Source organism: Tamandua tetradactyla, chromosome 15 (genome assembly GCF_023851605.1).
Source record: "Tamandua tetradactyla isolate mTamTet1 chromosome 15, mTamTet1.pri, whole genome shotgun sequence".
Classification (NCBI taxonomy): Eukaryota; Metazoa; Chordata; class Mammalia; order Pilosa; family Myrmecophagidae; genus Tamandua; species Tamandua tetradactyla.
In genome coordinates this window covers 83,511,291-83,528,513 of record NC_135341.1, presented here as the reverse complement: position 1 = coordinate 83,528,513, position 17,223 = coordinate 83,511,291, and the positions used below count along the sequence as shown (strand labels likewise).

The 17,223-nt window shown below is 48.2% G+C and overlaps 1 long non-coding RNA gene across 1 annotated transcript; it reads left to right on the top strand.

Annotated features, from left to right (window-relative positions):
* Positions 1–2,384: 2,384 nt before the first annotated feature.
* Positions 2,385–16,852, top strand: LOC143658093 (uncharacterized). The gene is made up of 3 exons (XR_013163119.1): positions 2,385–2,602; positions 3,272–3,326; positions 15,375–16,852. It is a non-coding gene; the product is annotated as an uncharacterized LOC143658093 (long non-coding RNA).
* The last annotated feature ends 371 nt before the right edge of the window (positions 16,853–17,223 follow it).

Sequence of the window (17,223 nt, the reverse complement as noted above, 5' to 3'; positions counted from 1 at the left end):
ATCTCCAGGGGCAGCCTGGGAACTGAGTGGAGGAACTAACCAAGTGAGCCCTTTACCCAGACTTTCCCCTGGAGCCCCATGTCCCCAAATTGCTGCACCCCTGTCCTGCTTTGCCACCACTGTTTCGAATGACCAAGCCTCAAGAAAACCCTCTTGGATGAGATCATGTCTGAAAGCCTTTTTCAGACTAACACTAAAGTATTCTGCACAGGTTGAGTAGATTAGTAATTTTCGATCCTGGGTTTTGCAGAGTATTCTAGGAGATGTGAAAAGATTCATGTCAAACGGATTTGGGAAATGCTGAGAACTTTACCTCCTTTTTAGAAAGTCATAATGAGAATTAATGTTTTTAAAGCCAAGAGAAGTCCTATAGCCAAGAAGGCCGACCTGAAACCATGGGATCCCCTTTGTTCTGGAAACACCATGTTCATTCCTGACATTTGCATAGCACTTTTTAAATTATTGATAATAACCAACATAATTTAAAACTCTCATTTTCCAAGTGATACATCCTCAGTATATTTTTCCATACACAGAAACAAAAACTGAATTAGTTTACACTATAGTGTGAAAGACTAATAATGTCTATATCACTTTCCCACTAGAGACTCTTTTTCAAAGAAGATGCATCTCAGATGTGGTAGAATTTGAGGTACTCATTTCAAAGCAAGGGCAGAGATTTGGTGCCAGCACCTGCCCTCCATTCCTTTCCTCCCTGTGGATAACCTAGTCAGTCACCTGCCCCATATTTCTCCTCCTCCATCTGTCTCAACACCAAACCATGACAGGCTGCTTCCCACCAGCACCCACAGGGACCACTTTGGGAGCAGAGTGGAGGGTTTCCCTTTCACGGCCACCTGAGGCCCATCTGAGGAGGGGAGGGGCCTACAGGAAGGACTTGCAGAACTGTATTGCCCCAGCCTCCAGGCCCCAGGAGAGGGGTTCCTGCCAGCTACAAACCAGGAGACCCCATCTGGGAAGTTACAACAAACAAACTGGCCTTCGAAAATCCAGGTTCACAAATGAGCAGCTTTGCAGAGTGGTCTGAGCATGGGCTTCTGCCTCCGCCCCCCTCTAAGTGACCGTCTCTGTACCTTCCTTTCGTCTGTACCATGAAGACTGGAACCTCTTTCACAGGGCTAGTAAGGATTGAAGACGGTCCTAGCACAGCGCCTGAAACAACACTCAATACCACACAATCGCACGTGTTCATGCATACATATATGATGATGTCGTGATTAGCGTCATTCGAACTCCTTGCCTTCCAAGACCTCTAACACTGAGGTCCCTCACTGCAGATGTTCCCGGCTGTCAGATCTGCAGGCGCACCCACTGGTACGGATTCCCACCCACCTCCCGGGCCCAGGAATCTGTGCGGCCACAAGCTCCCAGGTGATTCTCCTGCGGGCACTTGGCCAACACGGACACCCGCCGCCTTGTTTCTAAGGTGGTTCATTTCAAATGCGCGTCCACCCACGAAGGCACGCACGCACTTCCCCCACCAAGATCCCAGTCCACCTCCGCAGGAGGGTAAGGCCGAGCAGTCGGGTCGTCAAGGGCCGGGTGAGTCACCGCCTGCCCTTCTGGCTGCTGCTGGTCCAGGCCCGCGGGTGGCTGACGGGCCCCCGAGGACAAGGACAGAGGCCAGGTCAGGACAGGCCGACAGGAGTGACGTCACACCCGTAGCGTCATCACCCCCAGGCGTCTGGGCTCTAGAGGGCAGCGGGCGGGCGCGAGGAGGGGCAATGGGCGGGGACAGGGCGGGGCGGGGGTGCGAGGAGGGGTAATGGTGCGGGGGGGGGGGGGGGGGGGCAGGGCGGCGGGGGCGCGAGGAGGGGCAATGGGTGCGGGGGGGGGGCAGGGCGGCGGGGGCGCGAGGAGGGGTAATGGGCGGGGACAGGGCGGGTCGGGGGTGCGAGGAGGGGTAATGGTGCGGGGGGGGGGCAGGGCGGCGGGGGCGCGAGGAGGGGCAATGGGCGGGGACAGGGCGGGGCGGGGGTGCGAGGAGGGGTAATGGTGCGGGGGGGGCAGGGCGGCGGGGGCGCGAGGAGGGGCAATGGGTGCGGGGGGGGGGCAGGGCGGCGGGGGCGCGAGGAGGGGTAATGGGCGGGGACAGGGCGGGTCGGGGGTGCGAGGAGGGGTAATGGTGCGGGGGGGGCAGGGCGGCGGGGGCGCGAGGAGGGGCAATGGGCGGGGACAGGGCGGGGCGGGGGTGCGAGGAGGGGTAATGGTGCGGGGGGGCAGGGCGGCGGGGGTGGGGCAGGGCGGCGAGGAAGGGTAATGGGCGGGGGGGGGAGGGGCGGCGGGGCTGGAGTCGGGTGACAGCGCCTGGTTGGGCGTCGGGCCGCTGCGCAGAGTGACGTCATCCGAGACGCGGACCCGGGAACGGCTCGGCCACCGCTGCGGGACAGCGGGAGGGGGCAGCCCGGCGCGGGGTCACCTGTGATAAGCAGTTGGGAAAGGAAGAGTGAGGGGCCCAGAGCAGGGCCGGGCAGTGGTCGCAGAATGGAAGGCAAGGAGGTGCGAGGTGCTCGAGGGAGCCCGGAGGAGGCTCACAGGAGAGAAGCGCCTGCAGATGGTCTGAGTTTGGTCCTCCACGCAGGTCAGCAGCTGCAGGGGGAGGAGCGGATGCCGGAGGGCCTGTGGCCCTGTGGCCCTGTGGCCCTGTGGCCCGGTGGCCCAGGAGCCTTGTAAAGGCTGCGTGCTCTCTTCCCATCACCACTGCCACCTCCTATGGCCAAATGCTGCCTCCTGCGTGAACCTTCCAGTCCCTACTGGGGAGGGGAGAGGAGATGAAGGGAGGACGGAGAGGAGGAAGAGAAGAGGGGAGAGGAGAGGAAAAAAGAGGAAAGAGGGAAGAGAGGAGAGAGGAGAGAGGAGGAGGAGAGAATATCAGGTATTAAGGGAAAATGTGCCAGGAAGAGGTGGGGAGAAGGGTGAGAAGGGGAAAGAACCGAAGAGAGGAGGAAGAGAAAGGAGAGGAGAGGGAAGGAGGAGAGGTTTAAGCAGAACTCCTAGTCGTATGGGCAAAAGCAAGGGAGAGAAGCAGGTGTGTGGAGGAACCAACTGCCATAGCAACAGAGATAGGCCCCAGGGGCTTTCTCTAGTTTGTTTTTGTTTTTTGATTTTCAAAGCACAGGAAGGTTTATTTACATACAAACCAGGCAAGCCAAAGCAGAGAGAGGGAACCCCCTTTGTTAACCGCTTCCTCTGTCCTCCTAGGAATTCTTTTCCTTCTCACAGCACGGTGACGTAGGTGCCCATTTTACAGATGAGAAGACCGAAGCTTGAAACAGTTCAATCGCTCAACCAAGGCCCAGAAGCTGGTAAGTAGCAGAGGCAGAATTTGAGCCCAGGCAGGTCTGTCTCTGCAGCCTGAGCCCCTCCATGAGGCTAGTGGTCCCTGAAAGGGACAGGGTGGCCCTTCCTCTTCCGCTGGATGTCCAAAGCTGCCCCGGCATGTTCACAAGTCCTCTGATCCCGTTTCTTCCCAACTGTTGAAATCAGACTTAATTTTTCTTAAATCAGCATTCACTTTAGGTCTCCTCTGAGACCAAGTCTGCTGCAGACAGGGCGTCACGGGGAGTAACTCATTTGTCCTCCCCTGGCCAGGGGATTCAGGCCGTGCCTCTATGGACAGCCTAACAGAACTGATGGACAGAGCTGGCCTCCTGGAGCTGATTATTCCTCTTGAACCTGCTCTTTTCACTCATGGTTTGTGATTGATGAGAAGGGCAGAGGTTGGGGATCTTTAATTTTGGCTCACTGATGACAGTTGCTATGTGGATAGATACAGTTTGAAGCTGGGGCTGAGAAAATGAAACAAATGAATTAGACAGAATTTCAAGAACTTTAAAGATGTGTCATGTGTTTTCTGGGGTTTGCCTTCACTTTACTTTCTCCTGGTGCTTCTGGATCGCTGTGGTTTTGGAAAGTGAAGGGGAACCAAGGGAAATCCCTGGAGAAGGTGGACAGAATCCTAGCATTTTGGAATATTAGAATGGAAAATACACTCAACTGACAAGACATTGCTGAGGTCCTACCCTAAATCAAGAGAGGCTGGGGATAAATAAATATATCGGTCTGAGTCTATCAGAAAAATGGAAACCACACCAGGCATTTCACATGGAGGGAGTTTAATGCAGGGAATTGGTTCCATGGAAGATAGAAAAGCTGAGAAGTCAGCTTTGGTGACAAACCAGGCAAGCCAATGCACAGCAAGTGAACTCCCCCCCCCCCCACTTTGTTATGTGCCATCTCTGTCCTCCTATGAATTCTTTTCCTTCTCACAGCACTGTGATGTAGGTGCCCATTTTATAGATGAGTGGAGCAGCTCACAGCTCAGCACCAGCAGGAAGCTGGCGGTCCCACCAGGGTAGAGGTGAATGGGGAGGAAGTGGGGTTTTCAGCACCCAGAGGGCAGGGCTGCTCCCAGGTGGGGAGTGGGAGAGGGTTTCACAGGAGAAACAGCCATTGCCAAAAATCACTCCTAAAACAAAAAAGGGAGGGAGAGGCAAACAGCCTTCCTTCTTCTTTCTTCCCGTTTTCCAGTCTCACCTCAGTGCCCCCTTAAAAGTAGCGCCTGGCCAGAGGGCCCCTGCCAGGGAACCTGGGAAATGGAGTTCCCTGCCAGGCAGAGCGGATCAGAGAAGGGAGGGAGGGGACACATCTGCGGACAGGCTGGCACCGAGTAGGGTGGGAGACGGCCCACGGGGGAGTGGGTGCAGCCTCTGCCCTCATGGACCCCCAGGGCAGGACCAGGAGGGAGCCCAAGGAGAGCTCCGAGCTCAGCCTGGGGTGGCACGGCCTCCACAGCGCTGTTGCCCGACCTGCGTTCTAAAGAGTGAAAGTGATCGGGAGAGACTTCCCTGAAGGAAAGGGAAGAGGAGAGGGCGTGGCCACGACTCAGCCTCTGCCCATGCTATGCCCTGTGCCGGTCGGTGCTTTATGTACCTAACCTTAGCTCTCATAGTGTCATTATGACCTTACGAGCTATTATCCCCATTTTACAAATGAGGAAACCGAGCCTGGGATGGGTGCGATGACGCGCCCAGAGTGGCCCAGCCGGGACAGAGCGGGGCCCAATTTGAATGCCGTCTTATAAAGTCCATTTCCTTGCTGGCGCTCCCTGGTATAAGGGATTACCTTATGGTTCTGCCCGTCAGTCTTTGGGCAAATGTGACCTTTCCTGAATGCAGACAAACCTTAATCCAAATCGTAAAAGACAATGAAGTGAATAAAAGAAAGCACTTATTGAATTAGAAGAAAACAGACTATTTTTTTAGCCTAATTGCTTTTAACTCCTAGTGAGTGTTTAAAGCCCAGTGGAGATGTTTTCTTTTATTAAAGTTCACTGTTTTATGCTTAAAAAGCAATGAAAATCTCCCTAAGACTTCCCCAGAGCATAGGTGCTCGGTCCAGCCACAGACCCGCAGGCCAGCCTGCTTCTGGGAAGGTGGCCTTACTTGTCCATGGCCAGTGTGTGGGTGCGGGGGTGTGTGCATGTGTGAGTGGGAGCCTGTGGGTAAATCTGAACCTCCACTTTGCAGTACCTCTCACATCTGCAAGTATTTAATGATTCCTAACAATGTTCTTTGTTGCTCGCATTCTCCTGGATCATAAACTCCACAAGGCCAGAGGCGATTCTGTTTTGTGTCCTGCTCTCCATAGCATCCAGCGTGGTAGGTCTCTCCTTCACCTGTCTGCGTCCCGGACACTCGTGGTCAGCCAGTGTTTTTGTCAGGCACGTAATTGGTGCTAGTGCTTGTGCTGGATGCCAGTCATTTTTCTTCGTCGCCCTCTTCATGCTAGAGCATTTATTGATCATCTGCTATGAACCAGGCCCACCAGCCAGGAATTGGGGCTATCGTGGTAAGCAAAGCAGGTGCGCTCCCTCTCACCTCCCACGTTAAGCCTCACGACCTGCAAGGCAGATATCCTCATCCTCATCTTCTAAATGGAAAGACTGAGGCTCAGAACTGGTAAGAAGCAACTCCAAAATCACACTACTCAGAAGCGACAGGGCCAGGACTCGGAGGCATGGTCTCTCCCTCTTGTTGGGCAGGTGTAAGCAGAGGGAAAGCCTGCACATTAACTAGACAAACTGGTAAACCTTGTTGCTGGTTTTAGGTTTCTCTCTCTTTTGTAAAAGATTTTTATTTATAAACACTCTGCATGTCTGATAATAAAAGAAGAAAAATCCCTTGTAACCCACTAGCAACAGATAAATAGGATCCTGTCTGCAGTGCCCTTAGCGCACAGCTGGCATGTAACTGAAATGGGATGGGGTCACTCTAGGGTGGTGTTTCTCAACCAAAGGTGATTTTGCTTCCCAGGGGACATTTGACAATTCTGGAGACATCTCTAGTCACCTTATCTGGGAGGTAGGGTGCTACTGGCATCTAGTGGGTAGAGTCCAGGAATGCTGGAAAACAACCTAAACACACAGGACAGTCCCCCAGGACAGAGTAATTCAGAACGTCTATTGTGCCACAGTTGAGAAACTCTGCTGTCATGGGAACTTTTCCTATGTCATTAATTATTCTTTCATACATTATTTTCAGTGGAGATAGAGTGATTGACCACATGATTGATGATTTCCTAGAGTAAGTCAGAAGACTTGTTTCTTTTAATTGAGTACAGGATTAATATGCTTTACCCTAACTTAAGAGGCTCCAGAACAGTTGCAGCTGCCTCGGGGGTTGCGTTTGGCTTTGGGGTGTCGCTGCTGTTGACTCCTCGTGCCCCCATGGTCTCGCTGGCTCTCCAGGGGAACACAGGAGAGTCGGGCCCAACCTGCTTACCTGCAGGAGTGAGGGTTCAGTCAGTTGAGTTTAGTCACAGAAGACAAGAAGTCTGCATTGATATCTTTAAATAATCATGCCCTCAAAGTTCCTCCTCCACCAAACCGTGAGTCTGGGGTCTCCTCCTTCAGACTTCTGTGACCTTTAGGAGCTAACTGGAGCCCTGGAGGCTTGTGACATGAACCCAGCCACCTTCAAAGCCCTTTAGTGCTGCTTTCTCTAATCAGGGTGAGTGAGGTTCTGATGACTGCAGAGGCATCCGTGTTGGAAAGCAGTTACATTTCCTCGAAAGCATGGTCCAAAAAAATCTATAAAAGTCTAAACTCTGGTCCCTTTTACTCCATCTTGGCTAGAAGCAGAAGACACCTGGTTTGTCATATATCAATTATACACCATAAAAACTGTTTTTTTTTTATTGTAATTCTTAACATACAAACATTCTTGTACGAAATTTTTGGAGGCTCTGTTTCACCAGAGCTGATGTTAAAGTAGGTTGAATGGTAAAAAAAAAACTGTTTTTTTTAAAGCCAAGACTCTATAGTAGGAACCTGGTCATGTCTGGCTGTAGGAATAAGGATCCACGTAACTGAGGCCACAGGGGGTCCTAGTGGCCACCTGCCCCCTCCTCCACCACGCTGCACAGCAGGAAGCCAGGGCCTGGAGGGGGGACTCCTTAGGATCATCTAGTTAGTGATGGAGAACCTGGGACTCAAACTCAAGTATTCCCGACTTCACTCCAGAACTCTTCCCGATGACTGTGGGGCCTGAGGAAAATAACCACCTCATCAAAGGTTAAGCTGCCCCCTCCACACTATTATTTCCATATACGGAGAAAGTACAAAGCACGGCATTGGACTGGCGTAAGTGGATTTTAGTGAAAGGTCTGTCTCGCATTGATGAAGCACCTTTCAGTTTTCAGGGCACTTTTATGCCTTGTGTAATCTTCACAAGAGCCAGGAAGGAAGGGCAGGTGTAATTAAAATCCTACTGGCAAGGGAGGCATGTGGGGAGGTGAGTAGGGTGCTCCAGCACCCAGTCCTTCCACCCAAACAGCTATTAAACAGGCAGGAACTGTCTGAATCAGCTACGTAGAAACTGCAGAGGCCAGAAGACCCCTGCACAGCACCCAGAGTAGATCAGGAGGAAGAAGCTGACCAATCACCATAAAGAATGGTGCACTGTGCTCTCCATGTGGCAGCTGTTGGCACCTATTGCCCACTCTCACAGCAGGCCACCATGGGGTCCAGCCCCTGGCCGGCTCACTCATGACCGAAAGGGATGTAAATATCCTCTCCCTCATGGCCAGGGGTAGGCATGTAAATATCCTCTTCCTCATGGGGGTGGGCACAGCCAGTCCCTGCATGGCTTTGCGTAGCAGTGTCATGTTACTGGGAGCCTGCTTCTGAGGGCAGCCATTGTTTTGGCCTGTCCTGGACAGGGGCAATGGCCATGGAGACTTGAGGCACTGTGCTTCCCCAGGGCTGTGGGGCACTTAGCGGAAGGGCTGCCTTTGCTGGGCAGGCCAGAAAAGCTCAGCTCTGGGAAGCCATCAGTGCAGCTCTTGGCACCTTTCCTACCCCCACCCCTACTCCAAGGCAGTTGGGAGCCAGTCTGTGCCACCTTCATGGGTCCCTTGTCCTCTTTGGACAGAGAAAAACTGACTTGGGAAAGTCCCCCACCCTGTGTGCACTCCACACAGAATCTGCCCTCCAGGCAAAAGCAGCTTGAGACAGAAAGGAGTATAAGAAACTATAGAGGATGGCAGTCCAGACAAACGCTTGTCAGCTTCAAACACCCAGGAGAGGGAGGTCTGTGTCCTGGAAGCACAGGGGACAACCAGACTCCTGTAAGCACCCAGGAGAGGGAGGTCCATGTTCTGGAAGCACAGGGGACAGCCAGACTCCTGTAGACACCCAGGAGAGGGAGGCCCATGTCCTGGAAGCACAGGGGACAACCAGACTCTTTCAGTAACTCCAAAGCAGTTACCAAAAGCCCAGGACAAGATCTCCCAGAAAGGCAGGGAGGACCCTGCACACTGCGCTTGCCTTGGGCAGACCTTCCTGATGGAAAAGCTAAAGCTCAAGAAAATCTCTGTTTATCACCAGCTGGTTACAAAACCAAGAAACAGACATCTTAGGGAATAAAACCCAGAGTTAACATTTTGAAATATTAAAATGTACCATGTGCAATGAGAACATGACAGAGAAATAAGAAATGATGGCCAACCAAAGGAAGATGATAAACATCCAGAAAACGCCAATGAAGAAGATGAGAATATGGACATACCAAACAAGGCCTTTAAAAAATAATCTTAAAAATGCTCAAGGAGATGAAGGAAAATACAGAGAAAGAGCTAAAAGGATATCAAGAAAACAATGAATGGACTAAATGAGAGTCTTAGTAAAGAGAAAAAAAATGAAAAAGGAACCAAACAACTACTGGACTTGAAGACTACAATCTGAAATGAAAAATGCCCAGGGGGTTTCAAGAACAGGGTAGAGCTGGCAGAAGAAAGAATCAGTGAACTGGAAGACAGGACAATAGAAATTAGTTAGGCTGAGGTGCAGAAAGAAAAAAGAAATATTAAAAGCAAAAATAGCCAAAGTCACCTAAAGGATACAACCATGCACACCAATATACACATATGGGAGTCCCAGAAGGAGAAAGAAAGGGGCAGAAGGAAATTCAAAGAAATAATAACAGAGAACTTCTCAAACTTAGTAAAAGACATGAATATGCACATCCAAGAAGTCCAAAGAACACCAAACAGGATAAACATGAAGAAGAATACACCTTGTCATCTATTGATCACATTATGGAAGGCAAAGGACAAGAAGAGAGTCCTGAAAGCTGCAAAAGAAATGCAACATGTTACATACAATAATATTAAGTAACAATTTTTCATCAGAAACCAAATAAACAAGAAGGTAGTGGGTTGAAATACTTTAATTGCCAAAAGAAAACTACTGCCAGCCAAGAATTTTATATCCAGTGAGGCTTTCCTTCAGAAATGAGGGCGCAATTAAGACAGTCTCAAATAAACAAAAGCTGAAGGAGCTCATTACCAGTAGACCTGCCTACAAGCAGTGCTAAAGGGAGCTCTTCAGACCAAAAGGGGAGACCATTAGACAGTGGTTCACAGCAGCATAAAGAAGTAAAGGCTGGTGGCAAAGGTAGCCATCTCGGTAATTATAAATGCCATGATTATTATAAAGTATTGTTTGGTTTGTAACTCCATTTCTTACTTCCTACAAATGCTAAAATGCAAATGCATAGAAGGTAATGATAAGACTATGTTTTAGGACATAAAATGCACAAAGATATAGGTGGTAACAAGTACAAAAAAAATGTTGGTGGATAGAGGGCTATAGGACAAGTATATGCTATCAAAGTTATGGTGGTATTAAACCAAATATGATTGTTATATATGTAGGATGTTAAATTTTAACCCCATGGAAACCACAAAGAAAGTAGATGGAAAATATATCCAGAAAGAAATGATAGAAAGCAGTCAATATTGTATAACACACACAAGAAACAAATAAATATAAAAGTAGGCATTAACTGAAGTGAGAGACAAAAAACATATAAGACTTACAAGGGCTAAATACTAAAATTGCAGAAGAAAGTCCTGTATTATTATCAGGAACTATCTTTAGGTGAATGAAAATGAGAATGCAAAGTATGAAAACTTATGGGATACAGGAAAGCCAGGGCTGAGAGGGGAAATTTATAACTCTACATGCTGACAATAAAAAAGAAGAAAGACTTCAAATCAGAGTCCTAACCTTAAAACTGGATGAACTAGAAAAAGAAGGGCAAGCTAAACCCAAAGTGTGCAGAAGAAAGGAAATAATGAAGATTAGAATGGTGAGAAATGAAATAGAAAACAAAAGAACAATAGAGTCAATAAAACTAAAAGTTGGTTCTTTGAAAAGATGGGTAAAATTGGCAGCTTTTAGCTAGGATGACAAAGAAATAGAGAGGATATGAATAGTTGAAATCAGAAATGAAAAGAGGGGCATTCCTATTGATCCTGTTGAAATAAAAAGGACTACAAAATGATTCTATGAACAACCGTAAGCCAATAAATTAATTAACCTAGACGAAATGGACAAATTCTTAGAAAGTACCTACATTGACTCAAGAAAAATACAAGATCTCAACAAATCAATTACCAGTAAAGAGATTGAAACAGTCATCAAAAATCTCCCAATAAATAAAAGCCCAGGGTCAGATGGTTTCACAGGGGAATTCTACCAAATATTCAAGAAGACTTAATTCCAATTCTACAAAAAAAATAAAAGAGGAAGGAACATTCCCTAATTCATGCTATGAAGCCAGTATCACCCTCATACCAATGCCACATAAAGATACCATAAAAAAGAAAACTACAGACCAATATTTCTTATGAATATTGATGCAAAAGTCCTCAACAAAATACCAGCAAACCAAACTCAACAGCATATTAAAAGAATTATACACTGTGATCAATTGGGAGTTATCCCTGGTATGCAAGAGTGGTTCATCATAAGACAATCAATGAATGTAATACACCATATTAACAGAATGAAGGAAAAAAACACGTAATAATATCAATTGATGCAGAAAAGGCATTTGACAAAATCCAGCACCACTTCATGATAAAACTTAGAACACTAAGAATAGAAGGAAACTTCCTTAATCGAAATGAGAGCTCAGAAATCAATCCTCACGTTTATGGCCTACTGAGCTTTGTTTGTATTTCTTGCTTTGTTTTTTTATTTTTTGTTTTATGACCAGCTGATTTGGGGGGGGGGGGGTGGAGGCGGTGCACGGTCTGGGAATTGAACCCCAGGTCTTCCACATGGAAGGCAAGCATTCTACCAGTGGACCACCCTTGCACCCCCTACCAACCAATTTTTAACACGGTAACAAAGACCACTCAAATGGTAAAGAACAGTCTCTTCTGCAAATAGTGCTAGGAAAACTGGATCTTCATTTGCAAGAAAAGAAAGGTGGACCTACTTCAGAGCATATACAAAAAATCAGCTTAAAATGGATCAAAGATCTAAATATATAAGTGAGAACCATCAAAGTTCTAGAGGAAAGCATAGGGAAGCATCTTCAAGATCTTGTCTTAGGGATTGGTTACCTAGATTTTACGCCCAAAGCATAAGCAACAAAAGAAAAAAATAAATAAATGGGACCTTATCAAAATAAAAAACCTTTGTGCCTCAAAGGACTTTATCAGGAAAATATAACAACAACCTATACAATGGGAAAAATTATTTGGAAACCACATGTTCTGGTTTGCTAGCTGCCAGAATGCAGCACACCAGAGATGGATTGGCTTTCAATAAAAGGGGATTTATTTAGTTAACATATAATTCTTCAGAGGAAAGGCAGTAACTTTCAACTGAAGTCCTTTCTTATCTGGGAAGGCATGGGGTGATCTCTGCTGGCCTTCTCTCCAGGCCTCTGGGTTCTAACATCTTTCCCCAGGGGATTCCTTTCTGCATCTCCAAAGGCCTGGGCTGAGCTGCAAGTGCTGAGATGAGATGACTTAATAACAAAAAGATAACACAATTTAAAAATTGGCAAAAGGCTTGAGCAAACATCTCTACAAAGAAGATATACACATGGCAGGAAAGCACGTGAAAAGACGTTCAACATCATGAGCCATCAGGGAAATGCAAATCAAAACCACAATGATATACCATTTCACACCCAATAAAATGGCTGCTATTAAAAAAATGGAAAGTAACAAGTATTGGTGAGGATGCAGAGAAATAGGAACACTCATACATTGCCAGTGGCAACGTAAAATGGTGCTGCTACTGTGCCAGACAGTTTGGTGGTTCCTCAAAAATTAAGTGTGTTACTTTGCAAGTTGCTGGAATGCAATATAACAGAACTGGAATGGCTTTTAAAAAGGCTATTTTTAAGTTACAAGTTTATAATTCTAAGGGAGTTAAAGTGTTCAGATTAAGGCACCAACAAGAGGTTACCTTCACTCAAGAAAGGCTGATGGGTCAGGAACGCCTCTGCTAACGGGGAAGTCACATGGCTGGCACTGCTGGTCCCTTGCTCCTGGGTTCTGTTGTTTTCAGCCTCTGTTCCTGTGACGGCTCCTCACTTTGCTTCTCCAGGGCTGGCTTTCCTCTCTTGGCTTCCCTTGGCTCTTTCCAGGTTCTGGCTTGCTTAATATCTCATGGCAACGTCTGCTGGGCTCCAGGCATTTCCAAACATCCCTGTCTCTGTTCTCCACACATCCACATCTTTGTGAGGTTTCTGTTGGCTCTGAGGCTTCTGTTGTTTCTCTCATTTCTCCCAAATGTTTCCTCTTTTAAAGGATTCCAGTAAACTAATCAATACCCACCTGGGATGGGTGGAGTCACATCTCCATCTAATCAACTGGGCATGTCACATCTCTGTGAAGATAATCTAATCAAGTTCCCAACCCACCGTGGTGAATAGGGTTTAAAAGAAAAGGCTGCTCCATACAATTGGATCAGGATTAAAACATGGCTTTTCTGGGGACAGAATACTTTCAAACCAGCACATTAAATATAGAATTACCACATGACCCAGCAATCCCACCGCTAGGTATATACTCCAAAGAACAAGAAGTGTGGACTAGAACAGATATTTACACATTGATGTTGATAGTGCTATATTCACAAGTGCCAAATGCTGGAAGCAACCCAAGCTTCCATCAGCCGAGGAATGAATAAATAAAATGTGGTCTACACATTCAATGAAATATTATGTAGCTGTAAAAGGAATGAAGTCCTGATACATGTGGCAACACAGGTGAACTTTGAAGACATTGTGTTGCCTGAAATAAGCCAGACACAAAAGGACAAATATTGTATGTTATCACTGGCTTGAAACAATGAGAATAAACAAACGCCTAGAGTCAGAATCTAGAATATAGGTTACCAGGGATAGGGATAGGGAATGGGAAGTTAAGGCTTAAAATGTACAGAGTTCCTATTTGGAATGATGGAAATGTTTTGGTAATGGATGGTGGTGATGACAGAACATTGTGAAGGAAATTAATAGCACTGAAATATAAATCTGAATATGAGTAAAGGGTGAAATGTTAGATTATACATATAGTAACAGAATAAAAAAAAATTTTAATCCATGAAATTACCCTACACAAACAGTGAACGCTAAGTTAAACTGTGAACTTTAATTAATAGGACAATTATAAAAATATGCTGTCAATTGTTACAAATGTTCCTCACCAATGCAAGGTGTTGATGGGGAATCCTGCATGTTATGCATGATCATCTGTAAACTCACAACTTCTCTTAAAAAAAAAAACATCCATTGGCAGATGAGGAAACTGAGGCACAAAGAGATTGATTGATTGACCACAGGTCAGCTGGCAGCTAATGGCAGAACTAGCACTCCACCCAGCTCTTCTAACTGTGCCTCCTATCTTCCTTCACTCCTTTGGGGCTCACCAGTGCAGACCCTGGAAATCTAAAACACAGGAGAAAAAAGGGTGCCCACAAACTACTGCTGGGCCCACTCAAGTTTAGGAGATTTCCCTTCTCCGAGGAAAGCCAAAAGCCAAACGCTGCCACTGGTGGGCTTCCCATGGGCCAGAAGTGCCCTCAGTCTCTGGCTGTCCCCTGGGAAGGGACCTCCTCATCAAGGGCAGTGGAGGTGGACTGGATTTCCCTTGACTCTCATTCCCCTATTAAAACAAGAAGAAGAGAGAGAGAAAGAAAACCACCGCACCCTTCCCCTCAAGGAGCAAAGGTTAGACTCCACCAGCCCAAAAATGGACTCTACTCCTTGGCTTCATTGAAAGCCTGTTCATCCAATGCCCTGTTTCCGATCCCTGATTTTGTACCCAACATCAACAGGGAAATTGCTTGGAAGGAAACACATCTGCCAATGCACAAATCAGTGTGTTTACCTTAAAAGATTTGACTCTTTGCAACTAACAGCTGGATCAGTCAGTGCAGATCTGCTCAGATGGGCTTCCGCGGCCACTCCAGCTTGAGAGAGCTGCTGCAGCCTCTGTCCTGTCCCTTTCTCCCATGCCTGGCATTCCCACATTGTGAGGACTTCATGATTAACTGATATCACTGGGGAGTCTTGGGACAAAGTTTGCATAAAGTGTGGAAAAAACAGGGCCATGGGCAGGAAACAGAGATGATGCCAGGGAAAAGCCAGAGTGCAAGAGGGCAGTTTGCTGGCTGGCTAATGGGCCAGGGGGTGGAGAGGAGTCAGGCATCAAAGTTCTAGGATGTCCACATTGTAGGGTTGCCCCTGTGTGAGCAGTTATGAACCAGTTATACACAGAGCAAACAAACCAGTCAACCGTGGGCCCCCTCCGGCCTCTCTGCTAGACTGTAACCAGGCTTTGGGTGGCAGGGAGGGGAAAGAAAGAGGGAGTTCTTTTTTTGCCTACCTCACAAGGTTGGCCACCTCTTTAGGAAGCTAGAGGATGTCACAGTGCCATGGGATGCTCACCATGTGCCAGTGTGAGGTGTGGGTGTGTTAGCATAGTGTTCAAAGGTGGCTTCCTATATAACACAAATTTCTCCCCTGTCCCCTTTGCAACAGAGCCTCAAATTATTCTGGGACCTACCTAGCTCCAGAGGGAACCATGGCATTCTCTGGCAACTGTATTGGACCAGGCAGTCTGAAAGATTTACTATTCATGGTTCCCACAAGGAAGTGGGTGCCTACCATCTTCCCTGGTAGCCACCCTGGGACCAGGAAGGAAAGTGTTTTGAGAAGATGGACACCGCAAGGAGGGCACAGCTGAGACACAAGAAGACACTGCATTCTCGATGGCATCGTTGAGCCACTGATAGTCCCTCACCTGGAGTGTGTCTTACCTCTTGACATATAGAGTTGTGAGAAAACAAAAATCCCTATTTGACAAGCCTGTTTAAGTTGAGGTTTCTGTTACTCGTGGCCAGAAGCACCTTAACTGCAGATGGTGAGGCCTTCTCCCACGAGCCAGCATTGGAAGTCATCACAGGTGCTGCCGGAGCCTGCCACACCTTCTCCACACACACACTAGGGAGCACGGCAGCCGGACGGTGGGACAGAGGGAGGTCAGCATGTCCCAGCGCTCCAGGAACAGCAGTTGGTCCCGGGGCCAGCTGTCATGCAGACCCGCCCCCCCTTCCAGCCTGCGTAGGTCCAGAAATGCTTGCCCCAAATCTGTTTCCATTCTATTCCTGAGTCTTCCCTGGACCTGGATTGAGCTCTGGTCCATGCAGGCCCCCAGACCTTTCCCTGACTGGCAGGGGCCTCTGTTGAACCTGTCCATTTTGCCTCTGCTCGGGCCCCTGCCCGGCCCCAGGCACTAACCAGCTCTGAGAATACTTGAGCCCAGCCCAGGCCTTCAGGCTCTGAGGAATCCTCTTGTCCTGCAAGAGACCCAGGCTGTATCCTGAGGTCAGCGGTGGCCACTGAAGGGATTCCAGTCGAGTGAGAGCTATGCTTTAGAGCTCCAGTCCTGGAAAGACCCAGCTGGGGCCTGTGTGGAGGGAGGACCACCAGGTGGGCCCAGTCTGCCCGTGCCTCAGCATCCAGGCCCCAGGCAGGGTCTGCAGCCAGCGTTCAGGGCTTGTGGATCCTCTCTGGATTCTCTCCCCGCTTTGACACAGAACCATCCTTTTGAAAGGGATAATAAGGATACAAATAAATGCATATGGGCTGCCATTTTTTTTTTAGTTCTTTCCATGCACTGTAAACTGTACTAGTCTCCTCCCATGCGTTTGCTTAGTTTTCTACTGTTTTTCCCACATTTGACAGACAAGGCTCCACAATGCTCAGAATGTTTAAGTAACTTGTCCATGTTCCCCAGTGGGGAGACAGCAGAGCCTAGAGTCAAACCCAGGTCTCACAGCCCCCTTGCTCTTAAGCTGGCACAGTGCTGGCCCATGTCCCACGCCATGTCCACTGAGACCGTCACATTTCACAGAGCTGCAGAGAAGAAGCATGGGCCAGTGGGCTCCCACAGGAGCACGTGTCAGATCCGTGTGCATTTGTGAAGCACTCACTGGGTGCAGAGCCTTCCCCACACTCTGAGCTCGGAGATGCCTGGCCTGTCCGGGAGATGGCCTCACTGCATAGCATGCATATAAATACAGCCCTTCAAGTCCTCAGTCCCCCGCAGCCCCTTCTTTCTGAACTCAGGGATGTGAAAGTGATATGTGTGGGAACCGCCGACCCCACTGGCTCCAGGTTTTTGTTCTCTTTCCATGGGCAGTAGGTGGGCATGACGCCAGAAGAAACGATGCTGGAGGAAACTGAGGTCCTTTTGTGTCCAGGAGCTGGGCCCTGGGTGGGCCAGCAGGTCAGTCCATGAGACCAGACACTCGAAAACGACTTGGAAGAAGAGTTTTTCGGCTCTGGCCCCCTCTCGTTTGTCTGGTTGCCAGGAGGAGATGTTGGT